The sequence below is a fragment of the Colobus angolensis genome, unplaced genomic scaffold (genome assembly GCF_000951035.1).
Source record: "Colobus angolensis palliatus isolate OR3802 unplaced genomic scaffold, Cang.pa_1.0 Scaffold41, whole genome shotgun sequence".
NCBI lineage: Eukaryota > Metazoa > Chordata > Mammalia > Primates > Cercopithecidae > Colobus > Colobus angolensis.
This window is the reverse complement of record NW_012117488.1, coordinates 14,323,709-14,338,714: the sequence shown is the minus strand read 5'-3', so window position 1 is coordinate 14,338,714 and position 15,006 is coordinate 14,323,709. Positions and strand designations below refer to the sequence as shown.

At 42.8% G+C, this 15,006-nt stretch overlaps 1 protein-coding gene across 1 annotated transcript in view; it reads left to right on the top strand.

Annotated features, from left to right (window-relative positions):
• Positions 1-15,006, top strand: part of CCNY (cyclin Y) — a 319,561-nt gene that overhangs the window by 91,143 nt on the left and 213,412 nt on the right. The window lies entirely within an intron of this gene.

Genomic DNA, 15,006 nt, shown 5'->3' with positions numbered 1-15,006 from the left:
TAGTTACCCCCAAGTGAGCGGCCGCGGAAACTTTGCAGGTCCGCGGCAACGAGCACGGCGGGCCGGGGGCAGGTTTGTGCGCGTGGGTCGCGAGGTGACAGGAGCCGGTCCTCGTCCTTAATGGAGCGGCCAGCGCTGGGCGGGGGCGGCCCGGGAGCTCCGGGTTCCAGGCATTACCTGAATGCAGCCCGAAGCCAAGTTGTGCACGTGTTTGTCCTGTAAAAGCGAAGTAAGTGGATTCCCATTTTGGAATCCCGGTGTCTCCAACCTGGAGTTGGAAAAACATGTTGCCTTGAATCAGTTCCTCGGAAGCTTACAAATGGACTTCACTTGGCTGACCCCCGTTCCCATTCTCCCGTTTTTTTAAAAAAGATATTTTTGAGTGGCGGTTCCAGGGTTAGAGTCAAATAGCTTCTCCCGAGAATGCTCTTTAAAAGATTGTCAAGACACCTTTGGGTTAAGTCACCCAGTTTTTGCATGGGCCCGAATTGCAGTCCTATGAATTTATGATTTATTCAGGTGACTTTTGGTTGGACTGGAGTTTGCAAAAAGAAAAAAAGCTAAGACTAATTACTGCACCCAGTAATGTTTTATTGTATTGGTTTGGCAACGTATTTATTAGCACTGTTGCGCAATGATATCGACAGACGGATATTTATGTATCATGCTTAAACTGTAGTTTATAGAATTTTCAGTTGAAAAGATTTGAAATTGGAAATATATTTTTATGACAACGTGATTTTTCTTAACCCAAACATCTTCTCATAATCTACTTGAACTAATATGAAAAAATTTTTGTGTGAATGAATGAACACAACTCTGTAATTCATTCCTGTCGACTTTAGGATGGAATATTCTCTCTACTGTGGAAAGGCCACGTTTAAACTCTGCTAAAGGAAAGATTTTTCTCGTTTGTCTTCGTGTAATTTCTTCTAAATGGTAATTTCATCTTTTTAGGAGGGCATCTTTATTCAATGAGTGCCATGTATGAAGAGACTAACACAACGTCTGGTTTCTAGTACGCGCTTAGTAAATTATTGTTCCGTATGATGTTTCTAGTGTTATTATTTTAGATTTCCATTATTTTCAACATACTCTTAGATGTCTTTGAACTACAGCCATATTTTCTTGTAAAATCTATGCATTAAAGGCATTTAAAGAAGGATGAAGGCCACATCGGTCTTGATCACTTTCACAGCCTCTAGCATCTGAAAGAAAAGTCTAGCATATAACAAACATTCAGTAAGTATTGCACTTTAAAGGGAGGAATAAATGAATGAGTTTATTACAGAAAGCCATTACCCAGTCCTATACTATGTTGACAGGCGAAAACATTTGGAAATAATTTCTTCTTTATGCTGTGCAGTAAATTTCTTTATGTTGTGCAATATCTAGCGGAGGATTTGTGTTTTGAATGATGGATCAAAAGGAAAAAAAACCAAAAGATTTACATTTCTTAGAGCCAGGCTGCATAGTTATTATAGACTATTGTAAGGAAATAAGGTGGAAAAAATAAGTTAACCAGGTATTTGGCACTAAAGCTTAGTACAATTTTGCCAGAGTACAGTGAAATGATATTTTGTGTTCTTTCATTTCAAAGAAATCTTAAGTTTCAGTCATTAGGAATCTTTGAGAGAACGGTTGGAAGACTGTTTTGCAGATTCAGGGTAGTTTAAGAGAGTATAGGGCAGGTTTCCAATCTAGGCTGTGGGGTGTCCTCTCATCCCAGATCCCACTTCTTATGATTATGCTAGTTTAAACCCCAGAATACTAATTCACCTTCTGTCTCTCAGATTCAATAAATAATACTTCTAGCATTGACCCACCCAGCAGTTCTCAACATTGGTTTCATTTAAACCAGAAATCCAGTACTGTACATTGCCATTAATATGTCTAATTAAATCTCTCCAAGGTGGTTCCGAGATGCAGGTAGGCCTGAGAATTGTTGGCTGGACGAATCTTGGAAGTGTTACCTGCTGTTCAGGGACTTTTTTGGTAGAAATTCATTATTAGGGGCTGAGAGAAGAGAACAGTTTTAATTAAATAGTATGTATATATGTACACACTACATCTGTATGTCTATATTTGCTAATCTGTATCTGTATGTATTTGAACTGAGTTATATTGATAGGTTATTAGTAAACATTTTAAAACTACATTTTAAGAATTATTGATTCTAGTATATATCAAAAGCTGAAGTACTCAAGCACCATTTTTTTTTTATGTCCTGAAAAACATCCCACCCAGCTGGTTTAGAAAGGTTTGAAGTTCATGGTCTTCTATGATAGGTTAGTGTCTTTAAATCAAAGAGATATGGCATATGTATCCTCTGTCACCAAACACATGAAGGGATAATATTTGTCCTGTAGAATTTCAGTAACTATTTTAGAGTCTGAGTACTTAGATGTCTATAGTGCTTTATGGCAACTTAATGTGTCTTTGTACTCAGTGTATCTTAGTGTTAGGTGATTCATGTTTTTGAAATTGGTATTAGACTCATGCTCCCCAGGTATTATTTTTTATAAAATCATTCAGAGATTGAGAAAAAAAACAACACATAACAACAATGATAGTAATCTTCAGAACAATTCTTTAGGAAAAGAAAAAAAATGATAGTAATAATTGCAACCTATATATTATTTTCTCTGTACCAGCTGCTGCTCTAAGTACTTGGATTCCATTCATTTACTTAGAACTCACAGTAACTCTGTGGGTAATATTATCCTTACTGTAGGACAAAGAAATGAGTCATTGAGAGGAGAAATGACTTGTCCAAAGTCACACAGCCAATACATGGCAAGTGGGAACTTTCCATTGTTGCTTGACTTAGCCATTAAACATTAGCTAGTCTGGGGTTGCCTTCTGGGATAGAGTGTCTTGTCATTGTGGTCATATCCATACTTTCTCAAAGATAAACTTCTTCTATCTGCAGCAGTTATTCAGTCCAGACTTCCAGGACTAGATTATTTCTGTGGGAGGAAAAAGGGAGGGAGGGACTAAAGAAAATTTAAAATGTGAGGAGACCAAATAAATCAGGATACTTGTAACAGCTGTACCCTAAAGTCTTTGTAGGGTTTTACCTCAAAATGGTTGATGGCAACTTCATTTTTTTTTTTTTTTTGAGATGGAGTTTTGCTCTGTCACCCAGGCTGGAGTGCAGTGGCACAATCTTGGCTCACTGCAACCTCCGCCTCCCCAGTTCAAGCGATTCTCCTGCCTCAGCGTCCCAAGTAGCTGGGATTATAGGCATGCGCCACCATGCCCGGCTAATTTTGTATTTTTAGAAGAGGTGGGGTTTCTCCATATTTGTTAAACAGGTCTCGAAATCCCGACCTCAGGTCATCTGCCCACCTCGGCCTTCCAAAGTGCTGAGATTACAGGGGTGAGACACCGCTCCTGGCCCATTCTTTTCATTTTTATAGCTTACCTGTCACGCTTGACAACTCACTTTCTCCCTCGTCTTGTATCATATCTGGTAGGAAAATGTGGCTGTCCGTCCTCAGAATACATCCAGACTTTGACCACTCTCAAGACCTCTACTGCTGCTGTTCTGAAGATCTAAGCAGCTGCCATCTCCCCCAGCCCACCTGGTCTCCCTGCTTCCACCCTTGCCTGCTCTAGTCTGTTCTCAACACAACAGCCATGGCTGAGATCCTTTAAAAAACTTTAACTTATTCCTTCACTCAAAAACGGCAGTGATGCCTCATTGCACAAGTAAAAGCCGTACGGTGGTCTTCAGGGCCCCCTTGGGATCTGCCTGCCATCAGCTCACTCAGTCGTTCATTCCAACCACATTGGCCTCCTTCCCTGCCCCTCCTGGAACATACTAGACACAAACTTCCACCCCTGTTCTCTCCCTGTGCCTGAAGTGTTCTCCATGTGCTCTCTTGGCTGAGTCCCTTTATCACCTGCAGCCTTGGTTCAAGCCTGACCTTTTCAGGGAGGCCCTCCCAATCACCTTTAAACATCCTTTCTGCTGCCCACTGGCAATGCCAGTGCATATTCCCTGCACTCCTGTTTCTTTATTCCCTATCATCTCATGATACACTGTATAAGTATAAACATAAATAATGGCTACTTTCACCTACTAGCATGTAAGTTCCAGTAGAATATTTGTTTGGTTCACTGATGTACCCTAAGTGCCTAGAGTAGCACCTGATTCCTTGAAGATACTATAAACATTTGTTGAATGAATTTGTTGAGTGAAACCAACCATTGAAAGATGTGAGTGAGAACATCATCACGTGTATTTATTGCGTGAGGGGAAACAGGAGGGAAGAAGAAAATGAAGAGGACTTGTCATAGTGAAAGTAGCATGGATGTGAAACTTTTTGGCTTTGTAGTTTAACCTGAGAGGTAGCAGATAGAGTGATGTCCTGAAAATGAAACTTAAAGGTTTTAAAGCATATAAAGAAAAAAAAGAAAACACACCCAGGCTGAAAGGAAACCCTGGCTAATGGGAATCTGTTTACTAATGTGGTATTTTTAGTCTTTTTTCCTTGTTTCTTTCAACGAATGACTTTAGCTGTGGCCTTACATCCTTAAGGGTCAAATTGAGACTCAAATGCTTAATTAACCAAAAAGTACTAGATGAACATCTGCAATTATGAACATAGTCACTTATGTTGATTTTCTTGTCTGAGATGTGGAGTATCTTATGGGATATAGGTACGTGGTGTTTGGAGACTCTACAGCCAGAGAAGCTAGAAGCCTCAGGGACTCATCCCAAGCAGCGGAGGGAGAACTGTCTAAAGTATGGTTGCTGTTAGAAGGGTGGGAACGTGGGGGCGATTTGAAATCTGAGTTCCTAAAGGATGAGCTTGCATATTGCTCTTGGCTTCCTTGAGTGTCTACAATCTATTTAACATCACCTCTGCAGCACTTTCTTGAATCTTCATCCCACATTAACATTACCAGCCCTAGTGAGCAGAACATACCTGTGGACTTTCTTTCCAGGCTAAGACTTACCAGCCCCGCTGCCTGCGAGATGTGTGGAAACACTCCGACCAAGCATGTGACTTCGTATTAGTTAACATTGTGGAGACGTGCAGTTTAAGGATTTGTCAAGAGAGCCATTCTCCATAGCACTGACCATGGGCCCATAACCTATCTCTACTTGCTTTTCATATGTTTCTCTTTCGCTTAGAATCGAGGAGTCCTTTGCTTCCACACCCCCGTTTTACAGGTAAGAAGACTGAATCTCAGAGAGGTGTAGTTGCTTGCCTAGGTCATGCAGATCATGGATAATGGTAGTAGAATTTATTCTGTTAATTTTCAGCCAAGAACAGTGCTAATTACTTGACCTGTATTATCTTAGTCTTCTCATCATTCTCCCCACTTTCTAGGTGAAGAAATTGGGCCTTAAAGGTTAAGACATTTGTGGAAGGTTCCTTAGTTAGTGGCAGCTGGAGTTCAGTCTGCTGTCAGCTTGCCTCCATGCCTCAACTGCCCTGTGACAGCTAATTAGAGAATGATCCATGTCTAGAATCTGAACCTCCTGGTGCCTGGCTCAGCCCACTTTGTTTCAAGAGATTCACAGTTATTGCCTGTATGCTTTTGTCTAGCAATATTTTGTGATTAGGACTTTTACTTTCCCGCCTGCTTTTTTTTTTTTTTTTTTTCCTCTGAGACAGGATTTCACTCTCTTGCCCTGGCTGGAGTGCAGTGGTGCGATCTTGGCTCACTGCAGCCTCTGCCTCCCAGGCTCAGGTAATTCTCCTGCCTCAGCCTCCCGAGTAGCTGAGATGACAGGTGAATGCCACTACTGCCCAGCTAATTTTTGTATTTTTAGTAGTGATGGGGTTTCACCATGTTGGCCAGGCTGGTCCATATGATCCACCTACTTTGGACTCCCAAAATGCTGGGATTATAGGCGTGAGCCACCACGCCCAGCCTGCTGCCTGCTTTTTGAGAGTAATGAAAATTAAATAATTCTGTGGAGTGATAGATTTTCTCACCTTCTCACCCTCCTCTACGGAGCTGATGGTCTTTTTTTTTTTGAGACGGAGTCTCGCTCTGCCGCCCAGGCTGGAGTGCAGTGGCCGGATCTCAGCTCACTGCAAGCTCCGCCTCCCGGGTTCACGCCATTCTCCTGCCTCAGCCTCCCAAGTAGCTGGGACTACAGGCGCCTGCCACGTCGTCCGGCTAGTTTTTTGTATTTTTAGTAGAGACGGGGTTTCACCATGTTAGCCAGGATGGTCTCGATCTCCTGACCTCGTGATCCGCCCGTCTCGGCCTCCCAAAGTGCTGGAATTACAGGCTTGAGCCACCGCGCCTGGCCTCTTTTTTTTTTTTGAGATGGAGTTTCGCTCTTATTGCCCAGGCTGGAGTTCAGTGGTGCCATCTTAGCTCACTGCACTCTCCGCCTCCTGGGTTCAAGCGATTCCCCTGCCTCAGCCTCCTAAGTAACTGGGGCTACAGGCACGTGCCACCACACCCAGCTAATTTTTGTACTTTTGGTAGAGACGGGGTTTTGCCGTGTTGGCCAGGCTGGTCTCGAACTGCTGACCTCAGGTGATCTACCCGCCTCTGCCTCCCAAAGTGCTGGGATTACAGGTGTGAGCCACAGTCCCCAGCTTGATGGTCTTGCTTTTACGTTTCTGACTGGATGAAACTAATGCAAAGATTAAATTTATTTTTATCCAGGAAGGGGCAGAACCAAAAAATACCAAGAAACAGGATATGTGAGTGGCTTTGAAATTCTGTTTTAATCACATAAGGTCAGAGATTTAGCTCCAAGTGTGTCACATTGGATTGACTTTAAGGAAACAGTGCTATTTTTCACAAGAGGGCTATTGACAGTATCATACTTGTCATACTTCACAGTACGAATCCTTTCATCATTCAACAGTGGGCCATGAGGGTAGGTCCCCAGCAATGACAGTTGATGTAAGCCCCTCATGCTTTCAGTATTGTTTCCAGTTTGTAGCTGGAAGAAGGGTGAGAGTTCACTTTCCCTGCAGCATTTCTCATCCTCTTAGATGTTGAATAGTTTGTTGCTTGGAGCCTTGGTTAGAAGACCGTTTCTTCTGTTATTCTCAGCATTATTCTAGCCTGTCTTTCCTGAAGAAAGGAGAGGCTCAAGGAAGGTAAAGTCAGAGAGGGCTCTTCTCGGGGGATTTATAGGGTGTGCTCCCAGCTCTGTGAAGTGTGGTGGAGGGCAAAGAGAGGAAGCCTCGTAATGGAAAGACACGCATTCCAGATGTGGCTCCACTTTTACTGAGGGGCCTCCGTCCTGCTGAACCTCGCCTTCCTCTTCTGCTTAAAAAAAGTGCTTAAAAATACTGCCTTGCCTTGGGCTGGGCGCGTGGCTCACGCCTGTTATCCCAGCACTTTGGGAGGCTGAGGCGGGCGGATCATGAGATCAAGACCGACCTTGCTAATGCAGTGAAACCTGGTCTCTACTAAAAATACAAATGTTAGCCTGGGCGGTGGTGGGCGCCTGTAGTCCCAGCTACTCAGGAGGCTGAGGCAGGAGAATGGTGTGAACCGAGGAGGCGGAGCTTGCAGTGAGCCGAGATTGTGCCACTGCACTCCATCCTGGGCGACAGAGACTCCGTCTCAGAAAAACAAAAACAAAAACACTGTCTCGCCTTACACATTGAGGTAGTACTGTAAGGATCCAAATGAAGCTAAAATGCTTAATAAGCCACATAGTACTAGATGAACTTATGTCATTATGAATGTGGCACTCATATTGATTTTCTTGTATTATATGCGAAGTATGCTCCAAGATCTACACCTAATTATGTTTGGACTGTCCATAGCCAGAGAAGCTGGAAGCCTAAAGGGCTTATCCTAACAAAGACATCAAAGCAGGCTTCAAGGCAGTCCTAGAACATAACTGTAATTTTAGAGCTGGGTAGGGTGAGGTTATATAGAGCTGGCTGACCTTTGAGTGGGATGCTTGCTGGCTGTAGAATTTGGAATAGAAATACTATTTCTCAGATTCATTACTCTTCTGAGTTGCATCTTTCTGAAGTCAGTGTGATGCCCAGTGGGATGAATATTTGAAGAAGCATTCCCTGACTCCTGGGGTAGTGGAGCCCACCCAGGCTGTCTCCTAACTGTGTCCTCGGAACCACATTCCTAGGAATGTCAGCATGCACCCTTAGGTATAAGCTGGAGCCAGGGCTTGCTTGCTTACTTATTTATTCAAAGAATAGGGTTTTGAGGCTTGCATAAATATGCTTTATTATATTAAAATACTGCTTTTAATAAAGGGTACTTGGTGACCTGAAATAATAAGGTCAGGCATTCCTCAGCAGGTTATTAGGGGCTGTTGTTCCCATTTCTTTTAGGAAAGGAGTCTAACTGGCTAGACCCAGGGTTACAGGGAGCTCAGGAGACCCCCGCCCACCTTTTCTTTTCTGCTGTTGGCTCTGTGTGCTGCTGGTAGCTGTTGCTAGGCTCTCTGTCTCCCTTTACTTTTTCTAGGGTCTTCCTTTGCTATCTGCCAGCTTGGAGAGAAGGATGTGCTAAAGCTAAAATTGAGCACATCAGCCTGGCAACTCAGATTGGTGGATCCCACAAATCAGCAAGCTTTTTGCCTATAAAGTCCCTTGATGACTCTGGCAGGAGAGGTCATTTCAGGGATTGGCCAGCTCCAGACTGCAACTTTGTTGCCTTGCCAGGAAGGTTGCTTTTCAAATAGATAAGTGGAAAACCTGTAAATCTCTGTTTTTCGTCTTTGTCAGAAGATGGACGTTCTATACGTTAGGTTTTTTTTTTGAGACGGGTTACAGTGGCGTGAGCTTAATGCAAACCTCTGCCTCCCGGGCTTAAGTGATCCTCCCACCTCAGCCTCCTGAGTAGCTGGGACTAAAGGTGCATGCCACCATGCCGGGCTAATTTTTGTATTTTTTGTAGAGACAGGGTTTCGCCATGTTGCCCGGGCTGGTCTCGAACTCCTGGGCGCAAACCACCTGCCTGCCTCGGCCTTCCAAAGTGCTGGGATTATAGGTGTGAGCCACAGTGCCTGGCCTCATTAGTTTGTAAAAAAACTTTGTTGTTATTATTTTGTGTTTCATTTTAGTATGGTTTAAAAACTGATCTGAGAGACAGTTTCATAATAGAAATTCTAAAATGTTTTGGACCATGGTAACAACTCTGGGCCAAGTCTAGTCTCCCATGGTTATACTGCTTGCATTTAAAATTACTTCAGTGCAGACACATTTTCCTCTATTGGGGATGTATAGTGGGGCTTCATTGAGTACGGTGTATGTGAGTGGCTTGCTCAGCAGAAATGTATGAGCCGCTTAGACATGTCAGCTGGCTCCTGGTACTGAGAGAAATACAGCTGGGCACAGTAAAGAGAATTGTTAGCAACTACAATCACATCCGTGCCAGTTTGCTTTGTGAGCTTTGCAGAAATCCCAGTTGGGTGGTGAAATGCAAGTCACTTCTATTTTGGATGCCTCTGATTATAGACCTTCTGACTGTGAAGGCTGACTAGGAAATTCTCTGCATGGGAGTTCTATGTAATATAGCTATATGTTTCAAAACTGTGAGTGCAGTGCTTACAACATTTTATAAGCAAGTTCTTTATTTTGGGTGGATGCTTCTTTCTTGGTGGGCAATAAGGAAAAAGAAGTTATTAAGGATATTTTGTTTATATTTGGTAAACTCCTTGCCTCACACTACAGATTTAACATGAATCAGAGGAATTAGTGCATGGTGGGTAGGATGAGGTCTGTTTTTCACTTCTCGAGAAAAGATTTCACTCCAAATTTAGAGTTCTGTCTATTCATGATTACATGGTCTTAGGATTTTAATTGACTTTCAGGATTTTGTTGGATACATTTATTCCAGTTAGTGCAATAATAATAATCCTTTAAATTATTTCTGGTTCTTACAATAGGTTTGTAGAATTTGTTTAGGTGTTTAAAAGTCCAGGTTTTACAGCTCCTCGTCTGTGTATCCTGCCAAAGTCCCGGAGGAGAAAGAAGTCATGGTACTGTGTTTAATCCAGTTTCCCAGATGCACACATTTATCAAGGATTCCTTTCATTTACAGTGAGTTTTACTTTTGTCAGTTTAGGGATAATCTTATTTTTCCACAGCTTTTTTCCCCTCAAGCTGTGAACCATTATTTTACCATGTAGTGCTTGTTGCTCTTTTGCTTGCAAAGTGATGATAAGCAGTTTGTATAGCATTAGAGATTGCCTTCTATCTTCTGAAAGCCAAAGCTGATGTTATTGAAGAGTTACAAGTTGTTTATTCACTCTAATGTTAGCAAATACTCGAGTCCCACTTTTCTGTAAGATAAATCTGATGTCTGATTTACCATTTCTCCTATTTGGTGGTAGGGAGTCTAGAGGAAGCCTAGTAAGCTTGCTGTTCAGAAAGGATGATGCTAGGCACAGCCACGGAGGGGTCCATCCGAGGGCTGGAATATGCTCTTGCTTTGTGAACCATTGACTTCTGAGGAGGATTTTTGGTTCCGTTATGGCACATATCTTAAGCACTGTGTGTGCTCTGCAGGCACACTTGGCTGTTGGTTGAGTTCTCTTCTGAAGCAGGAGGATACAACTTCGTCACTCACAGTAGGAAGCTGCCTGCGGCCTCTGGGTGTTGGAAGTGTAAGATGTGAGTGGAGGATATGAGCAAGAGTCCCTGTCCAGGGTGGGATGAGTCAGGAAGGACCCCACTGCAAGATAGCAGGGCTGTGAAAGCCCAGCAGGGCCCTGAGAGGTCAGCAGCAGACAGCCAGAAGTAACTCGGGTGCTTTTATTCTTGGCGATGTTTGGGTGCCTCTGTGCTGTGCCCTGGAGAATGGCTCGGGCTGGACAGCTAGCATGGCAGTGATTCTCAGTTAGGGATGGTCTGAATCTGAACACAATTTCCTTCTTCCATGGAACTAATAGTCTGAGAGAAACATTTGTTGAAATCTAAGTTGGGTTGTTTTGAAAATGAACCTTACTCTTGTATCCAGGATATTTTGTAAGGTGGCATTGTGACAGGAATCCAGTGACCCTTGAACAACACGAACTTGAACTGTGCGGGTGCACTTCCATGTGAATTTTTTCCAACCAAACCAGGTTGAAAATGCAGTGTTCTTGGGATGTAAGATAGAGGGCCGCCTTTTTGTGTATCAGCAGGTTCCACAGGGTGGACTGTGGGACTTGAGCATGCTTGAGTTTTAGTATCTGCAGGGGTCCTGGAAGCAATCCCCCTCGGACACTGAGGGATGGCTTTAGAGTTAAGAATGAAGGGTGCCTCGGGAAGGAGAGCTCAGCAGGTGAGTCACAAAAGGGATGGTGTAGATGCGTGAGCAGTCTGCTAGGAGACAGCCAGCTGCCTTATGGACACAGCAGAGCCTCTCCTTGCTACCCACTCTCCCACAACCTCCGACTACATCTGTGTCTTCACTTTGGAAGTGGCAGGTTGACAGTCAAGGCCTCAAACAAGTGCATTTCCCTGCCCTCTGTGTCTGGCTTTAACATGGTTTGAAACATGTAAACTATAATATTGATACCAACTAGAGAAGGACAGTGTGCAAGTTGACGATACACTTCTTAGTGTTCTGTTTCCTAAGCTCATTTTCATAAATGGGTTTCTTACTTGATTAGTCATATTCACATGTTAATGTGTGTTTGCTAAATCTTGATACTTGATGTGAAATTCAAGGACACTTTAAAGCAGGAATTGATAAGGAAGCTATAGCAGGGTTTCTCCCTCCCAGCACTGTTGACATTAGGTGGGGGCTGCCCTGTCCATTGCAGGATGTTTATCGGCCTCCCACCTCTGTCCACCAGATGCCATGCCAGCAGCAGCAACAGCACCCTCCATAACAAAAAAAAAAAATGTTTCCAGATGTGGCCAAATGAGATCTCCCCTGAGAGGGCAACTCCTCTACTCTGCCTGAAAATCAGTGCCTTACAGGCTCTAGGATTCCAGGTAAAAGAGAAATTTAGTAGAGCAACTTGCAGTGGTTCTGTTTTCTTTGTGTTTATCACTTGCACATATCCTGGCCTCAGAGAGGACTTCATAGACTGCAGGGGTTGCACAGCTCCAGGATTGCCATTAGCATCAGACTTTGATGTGCATGAGCCCTGTGCCTCCTCCTCCAGCTTTGCAAAGGGCTGTGTTGTTCCTTTTAACTCCTTAGAACTAACATTAGGTTTTAAGATGGTGTTACTAATGGTATTGTTGACAGAAAAGACATTGGCCACCGTTCTGACAATGGGTGGTGGGGTAGCTTTCTGTGTGCGCTTGGAAGTTGTGTAATGTCTTCAACTCAGATTCATAATTCACTTCTTTTTGGCCCTTATTTCTTTTGCTTTTTTTTCCTTCCTTTTTGGAGTAGTATGTTGTACTGAAAGAGTAGTAAATTTTTCTTCCTTTATCCAGCAGTTTTGTTTCTTATTCATTTTTCACATTAGCTACTTCTGTATGTGTGTGTTTCATATTTTATGACTACTCACAGTACTTTTTTTTGAGAGTCTGTTCTGATGAGGAATATGTAAATGGAATGACAGTTAAGAGTCTGTAAAGTTCTCATCTGACTACATTTTCTGACAGTGTGTAGCTTTGGCTTGGTTCAGGTGCTGAATTGGTTTTGTATCTTTGTGAACTGTTCAAAATCTCAGTGGCAGCATGATGACCTGGCCCCCCGAGGCAGGTGGTGAACCGAACAGGCGTTAGATTCAGGGGTCTGGCATTCAAGGACATCCTTAGTGGAAAACTTTGAAGGGGAGAAAAACTCTTGTTTTGTTGCATCTCTATTGAGCTGTTGAGGAAAAATAGTGATGAGATCATTTAAATTATTTGATCTCAAGAGTCACTTCCATTAGTCAAGTGCACTGCTGCTGGATTGAGGAAATGACAGTGTGGGTTTCTTGAAATAGAGGTTTAGAAATTCGAGTCTTGATTTTCAGCTTGCCTGGGTGAAGGAAGCTCCAAAGAATGTGGTGACACAGTATTCCTGACAAACATTGTCTCTAAGGATATTTGAACCAAAAGTGTCAGTTCCTTAGAAGAAAGTGTGTTTATAAATATACAAATGGAAGTGATTCTTGAAATTGAAGGTGTCTTCCAAAAGTCTGAGGTTTGAAAGCATTTAGTCAACTCTTGCTCTGTCCATATAGCACACAACTTTTATTAGGAAAGTTATCATTATAAGAGAATAGCTATTCATTAAAGAGGTGGTTTTCAACACTGCTGTTACAGAGCTCAAGGGGGACTGCCTGGGCCATTACCACAGGATTAAAAAGGCCCCTGCACATGATTGTTGGGACTTCTGTCAGTGTGTACACAACCAGTCAGGAAGATAATTTGGAGTTGTGAGAATGAACCTCTTCTGTTTGTGTGACACATCTGGAAGTGACGGGGAAGATGAACTCTTCAGGTCAGTTTAGGCGAAGCTGCCAAACCTTGATTACTTTCTCTGTATTTCTTTTGGTATTCTGTGGTCCTTCAAAGTGACTGTAAGTACTGTTTTTAGAGTGATTCTGAAGTTTAAACCAGCTCAGTATATGCCTCATTTCCTGAAATAGGAGATCTCTTAGGGAACGTCCAGCCTAACCCAAGTTAAATACGTGCTTTAGTTTTATCAACTGTTTTTCAGATGCAACTAATCTAGAAAGTTTGTTTGCACAAAATAAAAATATGGCAAAATGTATTTTATACTGCTTACATAGTGGGTGCTTAGTTTGTGGGAAACGAATATATTTCTGAAACAAGGAAAATTATGCTTACAGAATATTTTAAGAATTTTTATTTTAAGTATGTAATACCATTGGAACAAGATGAACAGCACTACTTCTTATGAGATAACCTTACAGGACCTCTTTTGGTAAAAGGGTAACTAGCTAATTATTAGGGTAGTGTATATGTAGGGAGAGTATTTATAATAGCCTGAAATCACATTCTCTTCTCAAAGACCAGTGCTCCTCCTGAATGTCTTCAGCCTAATAATCTAAAGAGCCATTTATTATACAGTTTGGTGGTTGGATTTAGCCATCTTGTGGTGGGAGCAGTCACTGAGCTCCAAGTTCAGTTAGCCACATTGTTTTGTTTGCTTCTGAGTGTGTAAGTGATCTACCTAGTTGTCAAGTATTTTAAGATGTTTGGCGTATGATGTTTTAGCCTTCAGTTCACTTGTTTTATTCCATTGAAGTGTTAACGCTGATGGTAGGGTCACTATCATGGATGGGGTGACAGTGGCTGAAAAACTGATTGCAAAGCTATATTTAAAATTTTTTTCAGAGTTCAAGAGTGTTGTCAGTTCTTCAGTTTGACATTCTTGCTATAGATAGAGGTTATGTAAACACAGTGCTGGTACTCCAAGAAACTAAACAAGCTGAGTAGTGGAGTTCCTTTCCTTTCCTGTTAAGCTAACATTTGTAGCAAGTAGCTGCATCCCCTCAAAGTGTTTGTAGAATGCCTTCTCTTCATCCACAGAGAAGATGTTGGAGAGAAAACAGAATTCACTGGGCAAGTAGTTGGTTGAGAGAATTACTAGTGGCTGTGGCGACTAGGCTTAGAGCCACAGCCATTGTAGGTGGTCCACACATACGGTAGCCTGAACAGTGTAGCCATTTTCTAGAAATGTGAGAATTGGATGTTCCCTGTGGGAGTTCGAGGTTCGTTTCTTCAGTAGGTCAACAACCATTGGTCAGTCGAAGTTCTGCGTTCCAGCCTCCCTGCTGGATGCTGGGAATACAAAGATCAACATTATTTGGACCTTGCACTTAAGGGCATAATGATCTATTGGGTGAAACAGATGCAAATAAGGGATTACAATATGTTGTGTAGGGGAAGAAGGGAGACCAGAGTCCCCTGGATGGCGGAGGATGTGGTCAGGGAAAGTTAGCAAGTAAACACTGCCTGATTAGTGAGGGGCAAGAGTGGTGAAGGGGGTGGGGTGGCGAGGCAGAGGCCAGTAAGGCCAAGGCACAGGGAATTTGCTTCTGAAAGATCCAGACTGGACTGGGCTTCCTTCCTTCCTTCCTTCCTCTCTTCCTCCCTCCCTTCCTCCCTCCCTCCCTCTCCTTTTCTTTCTTTG